This window comes from Nicotiana tabacum, chromosome 1 (assembly GCF_000715075.1).
Source record: "Nicotiana tabacum cultivar K326 chromosome 1, ASM71507v2, whole genome shotgun sequence".
NCBI lineage: Eukaryota > Viridiplantae > Streptophyta > Magnoliopsida > Solanales > Solanaceae > Nicotiana > Nicotiana tabacum.
Genome location: NC_134080.1, coordinates 109,575,456 through 109,596,585, shown reverse-complemented (window position 1 = coordinate 109,596,585; position 21,130 = coordinate 109,575,456). Strand labels below are relative to the sequence as shown.

General features: G+C 39.7%; 1 long non-coding RNA gene across 1 annotated transcript; it reads right to left on the bottom strand.

Annotated features, from left to right (window-relative positions):
- Positions 1 to 5,328: 5,328 nt before the first annotated feature.
- Positions 5,329 to 11,357, bottom strand: LOC107783508 (uncharacterized). Its single transcript, XR_012709308.1, has 2 exons — positions 10,752 to 11,357; positions 5,329 to 5,717 (listed from the first exon to the last, which is right to left on the bottom strand). It is a non-coding gene; the product is annotated as an uncharacterized LOC107783508 (long non-coding RNA).
- Positions 11,358 to 21,130: the final 9,773 nt, after the last annotated feature.

The following is a 21,130-nucleotide window of genomic DNA, read 5'->3' as shown; positions in this document are numbered from 1 at the left end:
CTAATAATGTCACATGACTGATCGAACCATGTCACTAACTGAATGCCCGACACTGTTTGAAATGGGTTTGTTTGTATTGCAAAACGACTGAAAAGATTCAGCCCATGGGCAGTTCTGAACTTGAACTTTCAGAAGTTCAAAATGCACAGATGCTGCAATGGGTTTAGGGCAGTAATAATCAGGGTTTAACAGGGGTAGTCTGGGGTTTGAAAAGAACAGAAAAGCTTAGTTTAAATGAGCTGACAAGTAGGGTACTAATTTAGGATTAAACTAATGCCAATGGGGAACAAGACACAAGAGTATGGGGTTTAAAATGAATATTTAAATGAACCCATAACTCTTGAACAAAAGGAATAAGCCAAGCGTGGGGAACAAAGGGCTGGCATCAAAAAGATGTTTAGGCGTGGGATTTAATAGGTATGGGCAGTCTGCAAATTGGCAGGATCCAGGTAGCTTGACTGCACTGTTTGTTTGGCTTATAAATAGGCCATTTCAGAACTTAAAAGGGGCTGGAAATTTTAGTCTTGAGAGAGGTCTTGTGAGTTGAAGAAAACTGAAAAATATAAGGAAATTTCCAGAAACACTGTAACCAAACACTGTCTGAAAACTACAGAAGAATTCATATTGGTCAAGCTGTCTTGGCCAAGTTCTGTTGTTTGCCCTGATTGAGCTGCTTGTGATTGTTGAACTGCTGGTGTTGCTGCATTGAATACTCTGTTATTTCTGTTGTTTCACTACTCTTTTCTGGGATTACTTGTTTGGTGCTCGACCATCTGTTGGTTTTCTTTGTTCTGGAAACTGTTGCTGGTTGTCTGTGGACTGTGGAAAACACTTGTGGTTGTTGGTTTGTTGTTGTGTATCTGCTGTTGCTGTGTTTATTGCATACTGCCCAGCTGATTATTCCTTTCTTCTTTTGTCCTCTATACCAGGTACACAACCAATACACTGTCAAATGTAATTGGAAAATCGAGCATGAATACAAAAAGAAAAGACCTGAAGTTGACTTTCATACATAGATTGTTACATTAGATATCATGTACTGTATAATAATTTTCATTCTTGTGTTGACAATAGAAGTAGCCTGTATGCCCAGTGTATATCAATATAGATTAGCTGAATGATAGTTTATATATGTATGCTGATAGGTGAAAATATTCCCAATGAAATAGGTTGTATCTTGGACTTAGTTTTACTTTGTAGTATGTCCTTTAATGTAGGCCAAGCATGAAAATCGTACTCTATTAGTTAAGTTCTTTCCTTTCTGACAAACTGCTTCATATAACTGGTAAACCATGTTTTAAGACAAAGAACACGGAGACTGCAATCTCAACCTCACGAAGGTCGAGCCCGGGTCGAAACAGACCAAGCAGGCCTGCATCGAACAAACAATGGCCCAGGTCTGGTCCATCACGCATGGGCTGGATTTGGGCCCTTAATTTTTGCTCGGCCGACTGTGTACGTGGCCGTGCTTCTGATTTTGTGCAAGTACTCGGAATTCTGTATAGATAACTTGCAAGCATGTAATTAACTAGGGCTATCTACTATTTTCAATTAGTAGAGACAAACGCAACAAGAAACGTAGTTGCTATAGGATATCCTTTTAAAATAAGGACGAGATGAGCCTCGACAAAAAATAAAGAAAAACGCACAAATTGCGGGGCCCTTGTTAAATATATATATATGTTGAAGCATTCAGTCCCTAAGGTGGGTCGTTTAGCAAATCTCACGACCCTCCCGGAATAATAACGCGATAGCCTCTTTAAGCGCGTATTTAATAATTTTACCTTCTTAAATTCGGGTGTGCATTTATGTGACCCAAATCCAAATCTCGACGGATTCGAAATGTGTTTCTAATCACGGGTACATTGATTATGACGTGGTTCGAGATGCATGTCCATGACGTCGCAAATTCCTTTTAAAAATAGAACGAGACGAGCCTCGACAAACAAAATGTACAAAGCTGCGGGGCCCTCTAGATGCATGTATATATAAAAGTATTTAGAATTCGGGATGTGTCGTTTAACGAATTTTTACGACTTTCCCCAAAATAACAAGACGCTAGTTGCTTTAGGCGCGCCTTTAACAATTTATTTTCCTTAATTCGGGTGCACATTCATGTGACCCAAATCCAAATCTCAACCAAGTCGAGATATATCGATAACCACGGGTACATTGATGTAACGTGATTCGAGATATGTTTTCACGACGTTGCAATTCTCGTAAAAATAATAATAATGACAAAAGCGGTTAAAAGATAAAATTTGCACATGGTTCATAATTGTATTTAAAATCAGATAAATAAGCCGAATATAACAGTTGAGCGACCGGGCTAGAACCACGGAACTCGGGAATGCCTAACACCTTCTCCCAGGTTAACAGAATTCCTTATCCGGATTTCTGGTACGCAGACTGTAATATAGAGTCATTCTTTTCCTAGATTCGGGATTAAAATTGGTGACTTGGGACACCCTAAATCTCCCAAGTGCCGACTCTGAAATAATTAAACCAATCCCGTCTCGATTGTCCTTTAATTGGAAAAACTCCCTTGCACCCTCGCGGGTACGTAAAAAGGAGGTGTGACATCAATATGAATAAAGTACTGAGTATGTAAGGCAGGGAACCATAAGTACGAACAGTAATGTAAGCAGGGATAGAGAATATACAACCTGTAACATCTAGGTACCTCTGAGGGCTACTGACATGAAATGCATGATACATATGTATATATACATAAACTTTTAAAACATACGCCTCTATGGTCATCATCATTATATCATACCTGGCCATAATAGGCTCGGTAAAAACGTACCCGACCATCATAAGGCTCGGTAAAATTGTACCCGTCCACGTGGAGCTCGGTAAAACCCAACTGATTAGTGGTTTCACAATAGGTGTCGTACCTGGCTGACTATAGCGCATCTCAGTAGAGTAAAATAGATACATATATATAATGCATGCTCGACTCATAGAATCATATTCTAAACCTTTTAGAGTGGCGTAAGGTCTGTATCCTCTATACACGTTATTAGGGCTAACTCTTCACCATGAACCTTATAAGAATCAGGAAGTACCAACAACATTTATAACATAAGAAAAAGAGAAGCAACATCAACATCAATCGTTCCATAAGAGGGGAAACAATGTAAGTACTGCTTGCTTCTAAGAGTAGAGTATCTTTGTAAGCTCGTTCATTACATTATGTACAATCGGAGTTGTGCAAAAGAAGGAAAGGGATAGACTCACATACCTTGTATATACTGCCCAACCTGAAGCTATGCAAATGTCACGACTCCTTAGTCTACAATAGGAGAAATGACACTATCGTTAACGTTTAAGTATCGTAACTATTATGTACCGACCACAACCTATTTTACTATGAAACGGACATCATCTACCCTATTTATATGGCTTCCCACAAGTGAAAAAAATCACCGAACAGCCCAAACAACATCAATGTTAATCATATTGAACCTCCCAAAACAGTCCACTAACCGATAACATTACTACCAAGCCTTTCGATACATATTTCACAAGTTCTTGCTTCAATAACTTGGCCGCAACTTGGATAATTTTAAATACATGTAGAGTAAGAGGTTCCTTAACTTTAGACAGAGAGAACAACTCCAACTTGACCTCAATTGTCCATGAAATATCCCTCCAATGTAGCGCCACTAAATTCCCGACACTTGATTTGTGTTGTTTGCCCTGAAACTGACCCTGACAGCCTGAATAACCACCCTCAAAACTCTAGAGCAGAGGTGCACTGATAGGAGCTAGTGGTACACTATAGGGCAACTTATCGGAATATTGCATATGAGAACCACGGCCACCTGGAGCACCGTGAGAAGCCTGAAGTGGTGAATTAAATGGCCTGGGAGGATGGCCTCTTCCAAAAGAATCCCTGCCTCCAGACGAGGCACCACTGAATCTGCCAGCATGACGAGGCCTCTTATCAGACCCCCCACTGCTCCCCTGAGCTAGAACCATCTCAACCCGCATGGCCGCATTGGCCGCATCCTGGAAAGAAATCTTGCTACCTGTCTCCTTAGCGATCTGCAATCTAATAGGCTGAGTGAGTCCCTCAATAAACCTCCTTACCCTCTCTCTCTCTTGGTGGGGAGTATCAGAAGAGCATGACGATCCAAATCAATAAACCTTATCTCGTACTAGGTGACAGTCATAGAACCTCACTAAATACACTCGAAACGCCTGTAGTACTTTTCTCTCTGAGTGACGGGAAGGAACTTCTCGAGAAATAGTTGCGAGAACTGGTCCCAAGTGAGAGCTGGTGACCCAGCTGGTCTGGACAAACAATAATCTCTCCACCATTTTTTGGTGGAACCTGACAGACGGAAAGCAACAAAGTCGACTTCATTGGTATCCATTATCTCCATGTTTCGAAGAACCTCATGACAACTGTCCAAATAATCTTGGGGATCCTCTGAAGATGTACCTCTATAGGTGTTAGTGAAGAGCTTGGTGAACCTGTCCAATCTCTACAAAGCATCTGAAGACATAGCTGATCCATCACCGGTCTGAGTTACAACACTCGGTGGAACTACCCTAACTGGCCGAGCTGCTAGAGTCTGAAACTGGGGAGCCACCTGCTCCGGAGTGCGAGTAGCAGGAGTCTGTGCTCCTCCCCCAGCCTAAGAGACGACTGGTGCTACAAGGAACGTCTGCCTGGGTGACACTCTCCATAAGACCCACTAGATGGACTAGAGCATCCTAGAGTACCGGGGTAGCGATGAAGCCCTCTAGGACCTGAGTTGGGCTCACCAGAACTATCTGGGCCAGAACCTTATCATCAAACTCTACATGAGGCTCCGCCACTGGTGCTGCTACTCTAGGCTGAGCACTGCCCCTACCTCCGCCTCTAGCATGGCCTCGACCTCATCCTTTACCCCTCGTAGGAGCTGCCTCTAGGGGCTCGGGCTGCTGATCAGCTGATAAAGCGGTACGAGTTCTCGCCATCTGCGGAAGAATAGAGTAGAAGTTCAATTAGCATTCAGAAATCAACCGCACGACAGAGATGAATAGAAGTGAAATTGTTCCTAACTCTGTAGCTTCTGGGGAATAAACACATATGTCTTTGTACCGATCCCTCAGACTCTACTAAGCTTGTTCGTGAATTGTGAGACCTAAGAAACCTAGAGCTCTGATAACAACTTGTCACGACCCAAATTTCCCACCGTCGGGTCCGTGATGGCACCTAACATTGAACCCGCTAGGGAAGCCAACGTTACTAATTATTTTACCTTTTCCCTTTATCTTTGACAATTTACCAAGTGATATAAGAAAATCACCGGAAATCAAAATGCAGAAGAATAGAATTTAACAGTTTAACTAAATATTAATATAAAATCCAAAATGAAACTTCCCCTAGAACTAATGTCACAATTTCACGAACTGTCTACGAATCTATGAATAGTGGTCTGAATAAGGAAAATACACATCTATATCATAAATAGATAAAAACAGAATGTAAATATGATAGAAGGAGACATCAAGGCCTACGGACGCCTGCAGGACTACCTTGGGTCTCCACTAGACTGTAGGCATCAACCTCGAACTACGATTCGTAAGGTCCAGTACCGGGATCTGCACAAAAAAGTGCAGAGTGTAATATCAGTACAACCAACCCCATGTACTGGTAAGTGTCGAGCCTAACCTTGGTGAAGTAGTGACGAGGCTAGGACACGACCGAACATCATAACCTGTGCAGTTAAACAATATCAAACGAAATAACAATTATAGAATCTAAATAGAAATTAATAGGAAAGGGCAACATGCTATGGGGAATACCAGAATAAGGAAACACAGAAGTAACAGAAACGAAACAGTTAAGGCACATGAACCAATAACAACAATTAATCACTGCAAACATAAAATGAATGCATGGCATCACCCTTCGTGCTTTTACTCTCAATCCTCGCCACACAATCAATAATGAAAATGTGCATGGCATCACCCTTCGTGCTTTATCTCTCTTCCTCACCATGTGCATCAATATAAATGTAAATGTGCACGGCATCACCCTTCGTGCTTTATCGCTCTTCCTTACCATATGCACAAGTATGAATGTGCACGGCATCACCCTTCGTGCTTTATCACTCTTTCCTCACACAAACAGTAGAAACAACAACATCCCGGCAAGGGAATCAACAATAGAAATATATACATCCCGGCAAGGGATTTAGCTATAACCAATCTCGTTCCAATAGTTAAATTCACAAACTAAATCTCAACTTGAGCCAATACACAACAGTGGACAAATACCAAGAAAACATCATAAGTCTTGTTCAACATGGATATCATCAATTTAGGCATAGATAGTACATAACAAGAATCAGAACGATCACAGTATAAGACTTACAGGCATGCTCGACACCAACGTATAGATACTCATCACCACACCTATACGTCGTACACAACACTAACACGTAGAAAATAGGACACAACACCTATTCTCTCAAGCTAAGGTTAGACCAAACACTTACCTCGGATTCCACGGCCAAACTCAAGCCTCAAATACCGCTTTCCCTTTAGATTTCGCCTCCAATTGACTTGTATCTAGCCATATTTAACTTAAAAATATCAATAAGTGCTAAAGAATTCAACTCCAGCACTTAATTATATGTTTTCTATCATTTCCCCCAAAATTCAAAAATCGACCCCCAGCCCGCTTGGTCAAAACTTGAGGTTCGGACCAAAACCCGATTACCCATTCATCCACGAGCCGAAATATGCAATTAGTTTTGAAATCCAACCCCAAATCGAGGTCTAAATTCCAATTATACAAAAAGACCTAATTCTATCAAAATCCCCAATTTCTACCTTGAAAACCCTAGATTTTTGGATAAAAATTGATGAAATGCAATGGGTAATTGAAAGAAGGTGGTTTAGAATCATATACCAACACTTTGGGGAAGAACTTGTCTCTTGAAAATTGCCTCTATGCCTTCTAGTTTTTGAAAATATGAAATTATGGCCTCTTTCCCGTTCTGCTTCTGTTTTAAGTGCTGGGTGACAGTGTTCATCGCGTTCGCGTGAGCATTGTCGCATTCGCGAAGAACAACCTTCTAAGGACTTACGCGATCGCGGGAAAGGCTACGTGTTCGCGAAGGTTTTTCTCAGCCCTACCTTCGCGTTCGCGTTAAAGGATTAGCGTTCACGTAGGTTTTCCCTAGATTCCCTGACCAACCCTCCTAAAGCTACGCATTTACGGTTGACCAGTCGCATTCGCATAGAGCAATTCCCCCAATACTCCGCATTCACGACCTTGGTCTCGCGTTCATGTATAGTAAGAGTCCTCCCCAGCCCAGTTTCCCCTTCGCGATCGCGAGAGTGACTACACGATCACGAAGCACAGTGCAACAGACACCAGATACAACAAGTTATACCAGATTTTCTATGTGTAAATCACCTCGTAGCCTATCCGAAACTCACCCGAGTCCTCTGGGTTCCAAACAAAACGTGCACACAAACCTAAAAACATAATACGGACTTGCTCGTGCGATCAAATAGCCTAAATAACATCTTAAACAAAAAATTTAGCATCAAAATCAATGAAAATCTCAAGAACTCTTAAAGTTACTATTTTCACAACCGAGGGTCCGAATTACGTCATATGAATTCCGTTTCTTGTCAAATTTTACAGACACAACTTTAAAACCATATTAAACTTGTACCAGGCTCCGGAACCAAAATATGGGCCAGATACCATCATATCCATACATTATTGAATTTCCAAACTTTTTATATTTTTCAATTTAAATAATTTTCTTCAAAAATTCTTTTCTCAGGCTAGGGACCTCAGAATTCAATTCCGGGAATACGCCCAAGTCCCATATTTTTCTATGGACCCTCCGAGACCATCAAATTATGGGTCTGGGTCCGTTTACCCAAAATGTTGACCAAAGTAAACTGAAATTCAAATTTAAAGGCAAAATTGGCATTTTTCCTCAGATTTACACATAAGGGCTTTTCGGAAACGTGCCCAGAATGTGCACTCAAATTGAGGGGAAAGAAAATGAGGTCTTGAAGGCCTCGGAAACCCCGGATTGGGTTCTAAAATACGAGATGATTTTTTGGGTAATCACAATATACCTATGTTTGGTACGACATTTATACGCATATACATGACATTATAAATATGAAATGATTCATAGAGCTATTCAGACTTACTTGTTGAGTCTTTTACTCCATGTTTCTCTATGTCTTTTATTTACTGAATTTTGTTCCTTACACACTTGGTACATTAGTTGTATTTACATTCCTTTTGCCTGGGGACATTGCGCTTCATATTTGCAGGTCCAGAAAGACAGGTTGAGAGTCCTCCAAGTAGGCTATCAGCTCAGCGAAAGGTGTTGGTGCGCTCTATTTGCTCCGGAGTTGCTTATTTGGTCAGTATGATTTGGACATGAATAGATTGGTATGGTTGGGCCCTGTCCCGACCTTTATGGTATTTATCTATTCTTAGAGGCTTGTAGACATATGTCATATACATGAAAGATTGTATGGCTTTGTCGGCCTATGTTCAGTATACTAGTGATCATTTTGGTCTTATACCGTATGTCATGTATAAGTTTGTATTACATGTTAGGTCGTCCTATGATGAGTATTTCCTCGTGTTTTATTCTAGTTATCTCACAGCAGCCTTTACATCTCATTTACCTATAATAGTATGATACAAAAAGATACGTTATGCTGGTACTCAGTTGAGTAAGGTACCGGGTGCCCGCACGACCCATCGGTTTGGGTCGTGACAATGATGATAGGGTTTAAAGGACCTAAAATGAAGGGTAAGTGTAAACACTTAGATACCCCTCCACATGAGTGGTGATCGATTCCTCAGGAGAAGGAACTACAACATACTTATTTTCCCAATTACACTCCTCTTTAGCATTTTTGAGGATATCTTTAGTGATGGTGCATATATACCTTGAGACAGGTTTACATCGGCCTTGCACCGAGGAGGTCTTCTCGATTTTAAAGTCTGTGAAAGTTGGACACCCTACCAGAACAAAATCCTTAGGGTGGGGCTCCGCCGCAGCCTCATCACCGGAAGGCTGTGATGAAGAAGTAACCTAATTTTGCAGCACGATTTTGGAAGTTTTAGCCATTAATGAACAAGAGAAAAAAGAGTTTGGATGATATGCGGTTGATTAGAGTTCAAGAAATTTGGGTATGAAAATTTTGAAACAAAGAATTTTTTTGAAGGAAAGACAAGAGCAGGAAGAGCTTTCAATGTAAAAGTTTGAATGAGAAAGGGTTAGGATTCTTATAGGTTGAAGGTGACAGTTCAAAACAAGTAGTGGTTGACCATCCACTGACAGGCATTTAATGCCTTGGTAACTGGACCGACGGGACATTTCGTCGCTTGTGGCTTGATGGGGCTCGTCGCTGACATCATCACTCATCGAGGGGGAATTCTGAAATTCATATCATTTTTCGTCACCTTCTTCTCGAGAAATGAGGGGACTATCTGTATACGATCAAAATGGGGTTGCGCCTCGTATGACTATCACACCTCCTTTTTACCCGAGGGGGGTATAGGGAGTTTTTCCAATTAAAGTGACATAAATCGAGATGAGATTATTTTATATAAATCAGAGTCGCCACTTGAAATAATTTTATGGTGTCCCAAGTCACCGGTTTATTTTAAAACCCAAATTTTGGAAAATTTGACTTCATTTAAAAGTATACGAAATCAGAAATTCTAGATAAGGAATTTTGTTAACCCGGAAGAAGGTGTTAGGAATTCCCGGATTTCATAGTTCGAGCACGGCCTCTTAACCTATTAATAATTGCCCTAATTATTTGATTTACTACATGTTTCAAACCTAGTGCATTTTTAGCTTTATAACTGCTTTTAATTATTTTAACCACTTATTAGGATTTATTGAATTATTTCTTGAACAAGTTACGATTGTCGTACACTTGCTGTCTTGGGACACACCACAAACCACGCTACATGAAATCCACCCGTGATTCGCGATATGTTTATTTTATTATAGTTCAAAGTTGTTATGATCGGGTCACATGAAATGCACACCTGAATTTGGAACTAGGTATCATAACTATGTCACGGGAACCGTACCCATAGTCACGATGATTTATTTATTAATTGCGCCTAAAGCAAGCTACGAGGCTTATGAATAAAATTTCTAAAGTTTTGAGATTTGGGGTAAGACCAAGAGTTATGGAATAAATTTTTGGAGAAGAATGTAAATTAATTATGAAATTATGGACTAACTTATGAATTCTTATTTCTTTTTTGGTGAAACTTGTTACTGATTCTATTTATCAAAACTTGTATAAAGATTAGGCTTAAACATTTGTTCCCTTATTAACTGGACTCGATTATCACTTAAAACACCACTAGTTCAAGTTATTTACCATTTTGAAACAAGAATTCACGGGACAATCAATGCGTATTCATAATTTCAAATTTTAAGGATGATGTTTAACTTTTACTTTTAAATACAAGATCCAAAATGAAAAGATAATAATTTGAACTAGTGCTTTGAAAGAAAATTTGGAGCACGATAAGAGATATAGGAGATTATTAATCTTCACTGTAAGAGACTGCAATGTGGTAGAAAAACCAATGTTCTCACTCGAAGATAAAAATACACGAATGACGCAGATAGCATAACAGAACCGTAAATCAAAGCTTGCCAGAAGTTTAACATTTTTTTTCATTTTTAGCAACAAATACAAGCAAATACAGATTTAGGAATGTGTACCTAATGCCTGAGTCAGGAATTGAATCGGCCAAACTCGAGCACAAATGAAGATGACAAGACCCAACAAGCAGCCATATATTCAACAGTCAATCAGCAATTTTGGGGTGTTTAAACACTCCTAAAGCAGGGAAACAATAGCTCAAAAACCAAATAAAAGCCTAGAACTCCTAATTCGTGAAGTTCATCAGTGATGAACAGCAAGAACAATCCCGAACAAGAGGAAGGAAATTTTGAACCCAGGCAAATCAATTCGGAATCGACAACAAATAACCACAAGTTTGATTGTGAATCAATTGAATCTGAAACAACCAATCACTCTATTGTTCGTCCTTCTTCTTCTTCTTCTTTTTATAGCTTTTCGTTCCTTTTTGGTTTTCTCGATCTTAAATTTCGAAATGCATGTTTCTTCTTCCAGCAGCCTAGGTGTGTGGGTATGATTGATGTGTGTGTGTTTTGAGAAATGAAAAAAGCAAACAGAAGAAGGGAGCTGGGTTGCGCCGTTTTTTGGTCTGTGAGAGAGGAGTCTGATTTTCCTTATGTCTTTTAATGTGTGTCTAGGTTAGAAAATGAGAGAATGGTTAGGTTTTAATGAAAATAGAGTTTGTGCCATGTGGGTATTGGTATTGTATTTGGCCAATTGAAGCTGGCCCGGTCCGATTTTAATTAAAAAACAAGCCCCTTTTCTTTTCATATTTTTCTTCCTTCTTCTTTGATTTTAAAATCTAAAAAAATCCTAAATCAATCTAATTTGTAAAATTAAAATTATTTATCTACTAAAACAACTAATTAACTTAAAACTAAATAAAAACACTAATTTCTAAAGACTAAAAGCTAAACATGTAAAAATGACTATTTTGTGATTTTTTCCTTAATAATGCAATTAATTCAATGTAATTAATTCTTAAATGCAAACTGAACCTAAGATGTCATGAAATTAAAATGTGATAATTTTTTATGATTTTTTCTTATGATTTTAAAAATATTAAACATGCATGAAATGTAACTAAATAAAGAAAACTCCTAAAATTCATTAAAATTGTTCTTGATTTATTTTTAGGAGTTATTTTTATATAAGACAAAAATTAGGTGCTCACAGCTGCCCCTCTTTGCTCGGAATCATGAAGAGTTTTCGGGAAAATATAAAGTGAGCAATTTTTGCCCGTTTGAAACTCCATGGGAAGCATTTTCTGAAAAAGTCTGATTGAACCTTGCTTCGTAAGTTGCCTACATATCCTTGGCTATAAAGGAATCAGGTCAGTGTAGTTTTGGATGTTTTGGTAGCTGGGACTACCGAGAAATTGTGATTTCACTGTTGTTGCTGCTGTTTCTGCTTGCTGAGCTCCGTATTACACCAAAATGAAAAATAAAAAACTACACTAGCTAAGCCTATCAACTATGAATTACAAGATTCCTATCTATAAACCTTCTAAAGCTTTATCTTGAGTCTTGGTTGGTTCTTCCTGCAGACTCTGATCTGAATCTTGATGCTCGTTAGCTACAATCGCTGGTTCATTCTTCGTCAGCATTTCGGATCAAGGCGGAACATGCAAAGTTTGTGACTTCAATCATATCTTGAGCAATCTGCATCTTTTCTCCGTTTCTACACTTAGAGTTCAACTTCTTTTCTTATTTTTCTTTTCTTTTATTTGGACTGAGAATTCTTCTTTTGGTCATCTCAAACTTCGTGCCTTATAGTAAAAACCTGTTCAGGCACCAAAACAAACAAACAAACAAAATTTTTCTGCCCTAGTTTTCGCTAGGAAAATTTGGTGAGTTATTGCAACAAAATCCAAGCTACTTTTTTATTGAAAGTAATAAAATCAGGATTGTGTATCCTTGAGAAAAAGAGATTAGGGAGTGGAGACACTATATCTAAAATGAAATCAAATGGAGATCGGAGGCCCTAAGTTGGAAAGATTACCAGGTTATGCTAGCATCAACTAGGGAGTGGGACCTTGTGCCAGAAAAGATTACCAGGTTATGCTGGCAAAGCTAGGGAGTGGGACCCTATGTCGGAAAAGATTACCAGATTATGTTGGCATCAGCTAGGGAGCGGGACCCTATGTTGGAAAAAATTACCAGATTAGACTGGAAAAATCATCGGGTTATGTCGAAGACGTCCTCGAGTTATTCAGGGAAAGCCATTGGGTTATGCCGGGGAAGCCATCGAGTTATGTCGGAAAGGTCCTTGGGTTATGCCGGGGAAGTCATCTGGTTATGCCTGAAAGGTCCTCGGGTTATGCTAGGGAAAGTCATTGGGTTATGCCGGAAAGGTCCTCGGGTTATGCCGGGGAAGTCATCGAGTTATGTCGGAAAGGTCCTAGGGTTATGCCGGAAAATTCATCGTGTTATGCCGGAAAAGTCCTCGGGTTATGCTAGGAAAGTCCTCGGGTTATGGCGGGGAAGTCATCGGGTTATGCCGGAAAAGTCCTCGGGTTATGCTAGGGAAGTCATCGGGTTATGCCGGAAAGGTCCTCGGGTTATGCTAGGGAAGTCATCGGGTTATGCCAGAAAGGTCCTCGGGTTATGTTGGGGAAGTCATCGAGTTATGCCGGAAAGGTCCTCGGGTTATGCCTGGGTCAACTAAGGGGAGGGACCCTATGTTGGAAAGATTATCGGGTTATGCTGGCATCAGTTAGGGAGATCCTATATTGGAGAAGATTACCAAGTTATGCTAGCATCAGCTAGAGAGTGGGATCCTATGTTGGAAAAGATTACCAGGTTATGCTGGCATCAGTTAGGGAGTGAGACCCTATGTTGGAGAAGATGTAGCTAGAGACTAGAAACCCTACGCTACCATGATTTTGAATTTTTCTTCTTCTTCTTCTTTTCATTTCACTTTTGGCATTTTTTGTAATTTAAGAAAATTAATAAAATGTAGGAAAGAATTTGGAGAAGGCTTCCCTTTTGGATTAATTATTGCTGCAAAGTTGTTTCTAGCCCTTGTGAAGTTTCTCTTTGGTTGCGCCTGCTTCTTGCAAGGTTGCTTTGGATTGCATATGTTTCCTATTTTCAAACAAAAAATAATTGTTAGTTTGAAACAGTGGTTGGTTTTGTGGCCTTGATTGTTTCAATCACTTGATCTCGGCCCGGCTTATTCGATGAAGATCTCAACTTCAAGTGCTTATTCCCTGAGGACCGATTTCATTTTAGGCCCTGGAGAACCTGTGGTTTTTCTAGAATTTGCCCTGACGGTTGGTCGGTGGAACTCAACCTTATCGACTTTATTTTGCCTTCGTAGGCCTTTCATTTCTGACTCTTTTTTTTCAATTCTTAACTTCGGATCATTGGGAAACTTTTTGGCTCCTCAAACTTGATGCTACGGCTAGTCGCGTGGGACTTAACCTTTTCCAACTTTATTTCACCTTCGTAGGCCTTTCATTTCTGTCTTCTTTCTTCCAACTTCAGTTTCAGAGCATTTGGGGTACCTTGACTTTTTCAAATCTTTGTCGAGACGGCTAGCCACATGGGACTCAACCTTTTCAACTTCATTTGCCTTTATAGGCACTTTAATTTGATTTTCTCCTTCCAAGAAATTTCAAAACGTCAGCCACCATGGCCGGTCGAAGTGGACTTGATGCCCCTGACGAGACGGGTGCCTTATTGCACATTAGCTCGTGTCAAATGAGAACCCTGTAAATCAGTCTTGTCGTCCCTTCTTTGTCTCAGTTCCAGAATAGAGTTAGACCGAAAGGGATTCAAAGGAAAAACAAATGATGGAATGGATAAATGAATTTAGACAAGAGGTATCCCTTTCGGGGAGAGGAAAGAAGGACTTATCTAGAGTACATGCGAACATTAATGAACATGACATGCCTTTTGGACTGGATTCCTGATCCGTGCAAACCGTCCGACTCTCAGAAATTCATCACAACTTTTGCCTCGAAACTGAGAAACCTTGCCCTGGACAGTGTCAATGTCGGTGACTGAAGGTCCTCTTTTTCGATCAGTGGTGCCCTTTGCGGGTTTTCACGAGCTGACCTCTCTTATTTCTCTTCTCACCATCGCCTTATAGTGCTCTTTGAAATTTTTCACTAACTAGACTCTCTCATTTTTAGTTTCTTTTTTTGCTATTGTCGCCTCACAGTGACCATGTGGGTTTTCACCAATAAGACTTTCTCATTTTATTTCTCTTATTTGGTTGTATGAGATCCAAGTGTCTGTATTCCCCAATTCTTGAACATTCTCACCGATTGATTAGAAGGACTTGAATGGATTTGGGTGAAGATGATTTGGACTGAATTACAACTTTGGAACCATTCAGGCGGGATCATCGCCGAACCATTATAACATCTGCCCCAATTTCACTTTTGGGGAATTTGGATTTCTATTTTGGTGTGACTGAACCTTAGAAAGAGGCTGCCTACGCATCCTTTCAGAATCAAGTCGAACGTAATTCAGGAAACTTTCTTTTTGATTTTCTTTTGTTTTTTCTGTATTGTTTTGTTTTCCCTTTCTTTTTCCTTTCATTTTCCTCTCTTTTTATCATTTTCTTTGTTGTTTCTTCCCCATCTTTTTTTTGTATCTTTCTTTTCTTCTTTTTTTCATTTCTTTTTCTTTTTTCCCTTTTCTTCCTTTTTTGTATTATTCTTTTTATTCTCTTTTCATCATTTTTTTTTTCATTTTTCATCTCATTTTAAAAAAAAAATTCAATAACACTTTCAGGTTCCAAAGAGGGTAATCAAAGAGGAGTAACTGGCTCAAAGGATTTGCAAAGGATTGAATATTTGGATAGTGAGAAATAAAGACTTTTTCATCCCAACCGGAGAACATTAACGCTATATAGAGGATCAAACATAGTACCTTTTGACTGCATTTGCATGGACAGTTGCAATGTATGGACCTTTCCAATCTGGAACCAGTCTTGCTTCAGATGTTCCGAATATTTCTTTTATTTCCTTAAAAATTATCTTCATTGCGATCTAATTCTTGATTCATTATTTCGGGGTCTGACAGCTTTCAGGATCTGGGCATGAAGTCCGTAAGCATGTTATGTTATTGAAATCTGCATTTAACAGAACTTAAAATAGAATAAGAAAAGTGACAAGATTAAGAAAAGAGACATTCCTGGATAGTGAACTATTAATTTCACTTAATTTTTTTTTGATTTTGATGATTTTTTTTTTGAATTTTAAAAGATAGAAGGGTTAACAACGGAAATTAAGACAATAAAATAAAACATCTGGATCGCACCCTGAGGTAATCCGGATGCAAAAAGGATAGCAAGACTGGCTACCGAGACTCTCATCTGATAGGGAACTTTTAGGCTTGGCAACCATTTTTTGGCTTTTCTTTTATACCGGCAATGGCTGCAATAGCCTTTAGTGCCGAATCAAATTCATCATCTTCACAAAGCATTCCGACTATTGGCCCTATGTTGTGGCAGGCAACAGATTGTTCACCACATCAGGAGCTTCTTCATCCCGAAAAATAATTCATTCAGCTTTAATCAAATCTTCAACTGCCCTTTTGAGGGTCCAACAGTCCTTTTTACTGTGTCCTACTACTCCAGACTGGTATTCACATCTAGCATCAGCTCAGTGCGAGGGGGACTCGGGGTTCGGCCGGTTTGGGGCCACTGGCTGCAATAGATTTAGCCTGATTAACCTTTGGAACAAGCTTGAATACGATTCACCAATAGGGGTGAACTGATTCTTTCTGAAAGGCTCTCTTGGGCGAGGATTGTACTGCGGAACATTTGGTTGGGGTTATATGGAGCTTGGTAAGGACGGGCATTTATAGGAGGTGGAGCTCGATTTTGTGTATGATGTTTTGACCGCGTGTAAGGTTGTTCGTTCATCACCACATAAGGAGGTGGTCCTAAGGCATAAGCAGCATCTTAAAGGGGATAATAATGTTGAGGGACCTCAAAAAGCATATATGATTGGCTGAATGACCTGCGAGTCCCCCTCGAGCTGGAAGCCATCATGGCTCCTTCTTCTCTCCCGTTTCCATTTATCAAATCCCCTTAACCATTTTGAACATCTGGTGATGTGGCTTTAAAAGAAGCATGACTCAAGATTCGACCCGTTTTTAGCTCACTTTCTACTATCTTCCCAATTTTGTTAGCCTCAGCAAATGACTTTCCCATAGCGGACATCATGTTCTGGAAGTAGTCTACCTCTTGGGCCTGGAGAAAAATTGTGACCATTTCAATTTCATCCATTGGAGGCTTTACCCTGGCATCTTACTCACGCCATTTGACAGCATATTCGTGGAAGCTTTCCGTGGTTTTCTTTTTAAAATTGGACAAATAGTTTCTGTCGGGAGCGATGTCCACATTATACTGGAACTGGCAGACAAAATCTCGGGCCATATCATCTCACACGTGCCAATGGATAATTTCTTGATCCGTATACCACTTAGAAAAGATTCCGGTGACGCTTCCCCCAAAATAGGCCATTAGCAGCTCCTCTTTTCCACCAGCACCCCTCAACTGGTTACAATATCGTTTCAGATGAGCGACCGGGTCTCCGTGCCCGTCGTACTTTTTAAATTTTGGCATCTTGAAGCCAGCCGGCAAGTGGACATGGGGAAACATACAGAGGTCAGAGTATGATACACTCTTTTGGCCACTCAGACCTTGTATGTTTTTCAGAATTTGTTCCAGACTCTTCATCTTCTGAGCCATTTCCTCTTGCTCAGGATTTTTAACGACCTTTTCTTGCTCCACCGAGAGATCATATTGTGGAGGTTGAGTGAAAATGTATAGGGTCACATATGCTATTTCTGACTGAAGTTGTGGTCCCTGAAAGGTGAACATTGGAGGCTCAATATACGGGCGTGGTAAAGTTGGTTGTGCTCTGGTGTAGACTGGTGCTGTAGAGAACAATATTGGTGGTGCCCAGGAAATTAGCACCTGGGGGCGAACCATAGAAGGCATGCCAGGAACATTGGATAGCATTGGAGGGTGCCCGCATGGGATGAGCGGGTTGGGCACAGGGGCATTGGTAACCTTACCTGACCTGGGGATCAACTCAAGGAACCCAGGGATTGCACTTGGCGGTTCTCTACCATTAGACCAGGTGTCCCACATTTCCAATATGCGAAGACGCAACATCCTATTCTCTTCAGTAGCTGCTGATTCTAGCTGCAAAATAGCCGATGTTGGGCTATCCTCAGGATCGATGATTGGTAGATTGCTTGCGGAGGCTATCTATGCCACAGGATCTTGTGAAGGAGGGGAGGCTAGACTACTAACAAAACCAACCACCAAAACCTGGCTAGTTTGCACACCCAACAACCTTGTTAGTTTTGAGACGCTTAACAGGTAGGAAATCGCATGCTTGGATGCGATGCACCTAAACAGCTAAACGTTTCTACCATGTGTTTGAACAGTTGCATGTTTCATGCCGGCCTTAACTAACTCTTTTCACTTTGTACCTCTTTTCTTCATTTTTGCCTCTCTTTAATCACTCTTGATTTTTTCATTTCGTTTTTGCCTCTTTTATTTTTGGCACTCTCTTTTTCTCTTTTTGTTTGTCACATTTTATTTTTTGTCGCTCCTTTTTTTCGCTCTTTTCATTCTTTTTCACTCAATTTTTTTTTCTTTCTCTCTTTTTTTTTTCAAATTATCTTTCACTCAGTTTTATTTTATAGCTATGATCGAATCCGATGGGGATTGCCTACGTATCATGACGTCGCATGAATCAGATCTTGTATAGTTCGGGAAGATTGAAAATGGTGTAAATAAGCTAACTCTCTTTTTTTGTTTACTTCTATAAAACTCAGACCGTGAAAGCTTTTAGAAAAGAAAAACATATTTGTTTGGTTTTTTGTTTTTGAAATTTTCGAAAGAAATGCTTTAAAAATATTTTTGGATTTTGGATGTTGCCTCTTAATTTTTGAAAAAGGAACTTTTAAGAAAATTATTTTGGATTTCTGAGTTTTTTAAAAAAATTACAAAAGTACTTCTAAAGAAAAACGAAAATATTTTTGGACTTTAATTATTCAATTTTTTTTGACATTTACGAAAGAAAGACTTTTAAACAAAGAAAATAATTTTTTTATTCTTTTTTCTGATTGTTTTTAATTTTTGGGAAAAATACTTCAAAATAAAGGAAACTCGTATTTTGGATTTTGATTATTGTTTTTTTTTTCTTTTTTTTTCTTTTTTCCGTATGAGACTTTAGAAAGAAGGAAATTACTTTTTTGAGTTTAAAAAAAACTTTATTTTTTTGAATTTTCTAAGAAAAAATTTCTAAAGAAGGAACTTAAAGGAAAATATTTTTGAATTTTTGATAAAATTGGGGTCAGAATCGATGAGGTTTGCCTACGTATCTCACATCCGGTGAGAATTAGACCCACGTAGTTCGATCAGTTTTGACAGAACATGGAAATATGATTTTTTTTTTAAAAAACAATTTTTCCTTTTTCTTTTTCTTTTTTTCAAAATTTCAGCAGAGTTTTGGAATATTTTGCACATTAGATTTTTCAAAGGCGGGTAATTATGTAACGACCCGACCGGTCGTTTCATGAGTTACCACTCCGTTTCCCCTATTTCTGCTTCTTATTGCTTTGTTCAACTGTATTTTGTGTTATCGGGTCCGTTGGCTCAGGTTTGGAGAGGTTTTGGTAAGGTTTGAGACACTTTGTCTCTTTTGAGTAAGCTTAAGTTAGAAAAGCCAACTGGATGTTGACTTATGTGTTAAAGGGCTCTTATGTGAATTCCGACGGTTCGGATAGTTTCGATAGGTGATTTGGGACTTAGGAGTGTGATCGGAATGTGTTTTGGAGGTACAGAGTAGAGTTAGGCTGGAATTGGCGAAATTGGGATTTTGGCATTTTCCAGTTGATAGGTGAGATTTTGATATAGGAGTCGGAATGGAATTACGGGAGTTGCAGTAGGTCCGTTGTGTCATTTGGGACGTGTGTGCAAAATTTCAGGTAATTCCGACGTGTTTTGATAGACCTTTTGATAGAAAGCGGAATTTGAAAGTTTTTGGAATTCGTAGGCGTGAACCTGATGCAAATTTGGTGTTTTGATGTTGTTTGGGGTGTTCCGAAGGTTGGAACAAGTTTTAATGATGTTATGGGATATGTTGGTATGTTTGGTTGAGGTCCCAAGGGCCTCGGGTGCGTTTCGGGTGGTAAAACGGACCATTTCAAGTTGAAAAAATTGCAGAAAAATTTGTTGTTGGTATTGCAGACAGTTGTGCTTCGCGTTCACGAGTGGACCCTCACGTTCGTGAAGGGTTAGGATGAGAGGCTAGAGGTTTGGCCTTTGTGTTCGCAATGCAGGTCCCACGTTTGCGAAGGGTTGGAGTAAGGAAGAAACGCGTTTGCGAGAGGGACCCGCGTTAGCGATGGGTTGTGAAGCTGAGTCTTCGCGTTTGCATACAGAGCGTCGCGTTCGCGAAGAAGGAATAAGTGGTCAACGCCAGGTTGTGCTTCGCGAACGCGAGGCGTTGACCGCGTTCGCGATGAAGAATTTTTAAGTGCTAGGCAGAATATTTAAAAGATCCACTTCCGTTATTTTGGGTCTAAGTTCCTCCATTTTTGGGCGATTTTGAAGCTTTTGAAAGGCATTGAAGAAGGAATCAAGGTGGAACACTTGGAGGTAAGATTTATAGACTTAATACTCAATCCTAATGTAATTTCTACCAATTAATCATGAAATTTGTAGAATTTAAGCCTAAATATTGAAGAACTAAGACTTGTAACTAGAGACCTAGAATTTGGAATTTGAGGGGTAGTTTGTGGTTGGATTTCGGTGATTTTGATATGGATGAACTCGGGAAGTGATAAGGAGTCTATTGATGTAATTTGTATCGGATTCCGAGACGTGGGCCCGGGGGTCGGGTTTGGCCAATTTCGGGATTTGTGTTGTAATTTGATTTCTTTCAAGTGGGCTTTGTTCCCTTAGCATATTTTGATTGTTTTGCACTGATTTTTGTTAGATTTGGAGCATCCGGAGGCCGATTCGAGAGGCAAGGGCATCACGGGTTAGAGTTTCAACCAGATCGAGGTAAGTAATGATTGTAAATATTGTCCTGAGGGTATGAAACCCCAGATTTCACATCGTTGTGCTATGTTGAGGTGACGCACACGCTAGATGACGAGCGTGGGTCGTGCACCATTGGGGATTGTGACTTAGTCCATCCCGAATGATTGTTTTACTGCGTATTTGATTGAAAAATGTTTGCTATCATCATGTTTTAGGCTGAATGCCATATTTGGGCCTCGTGCCAACTATTTTGGACCCCTAGGAGATTTTTACTACTATTTCCTCGCTATTTTGACTTTATACTTGTACTCAGTCATGCTATATACTGATGTTTTTATAACTCAGTCATGTTTACTCTTTTTCGACATCTTAAATGATATTTTGGGCTGAGCATCATATTTTACTGTGCCCGAGTGGCTTTTAGAGATTTCTT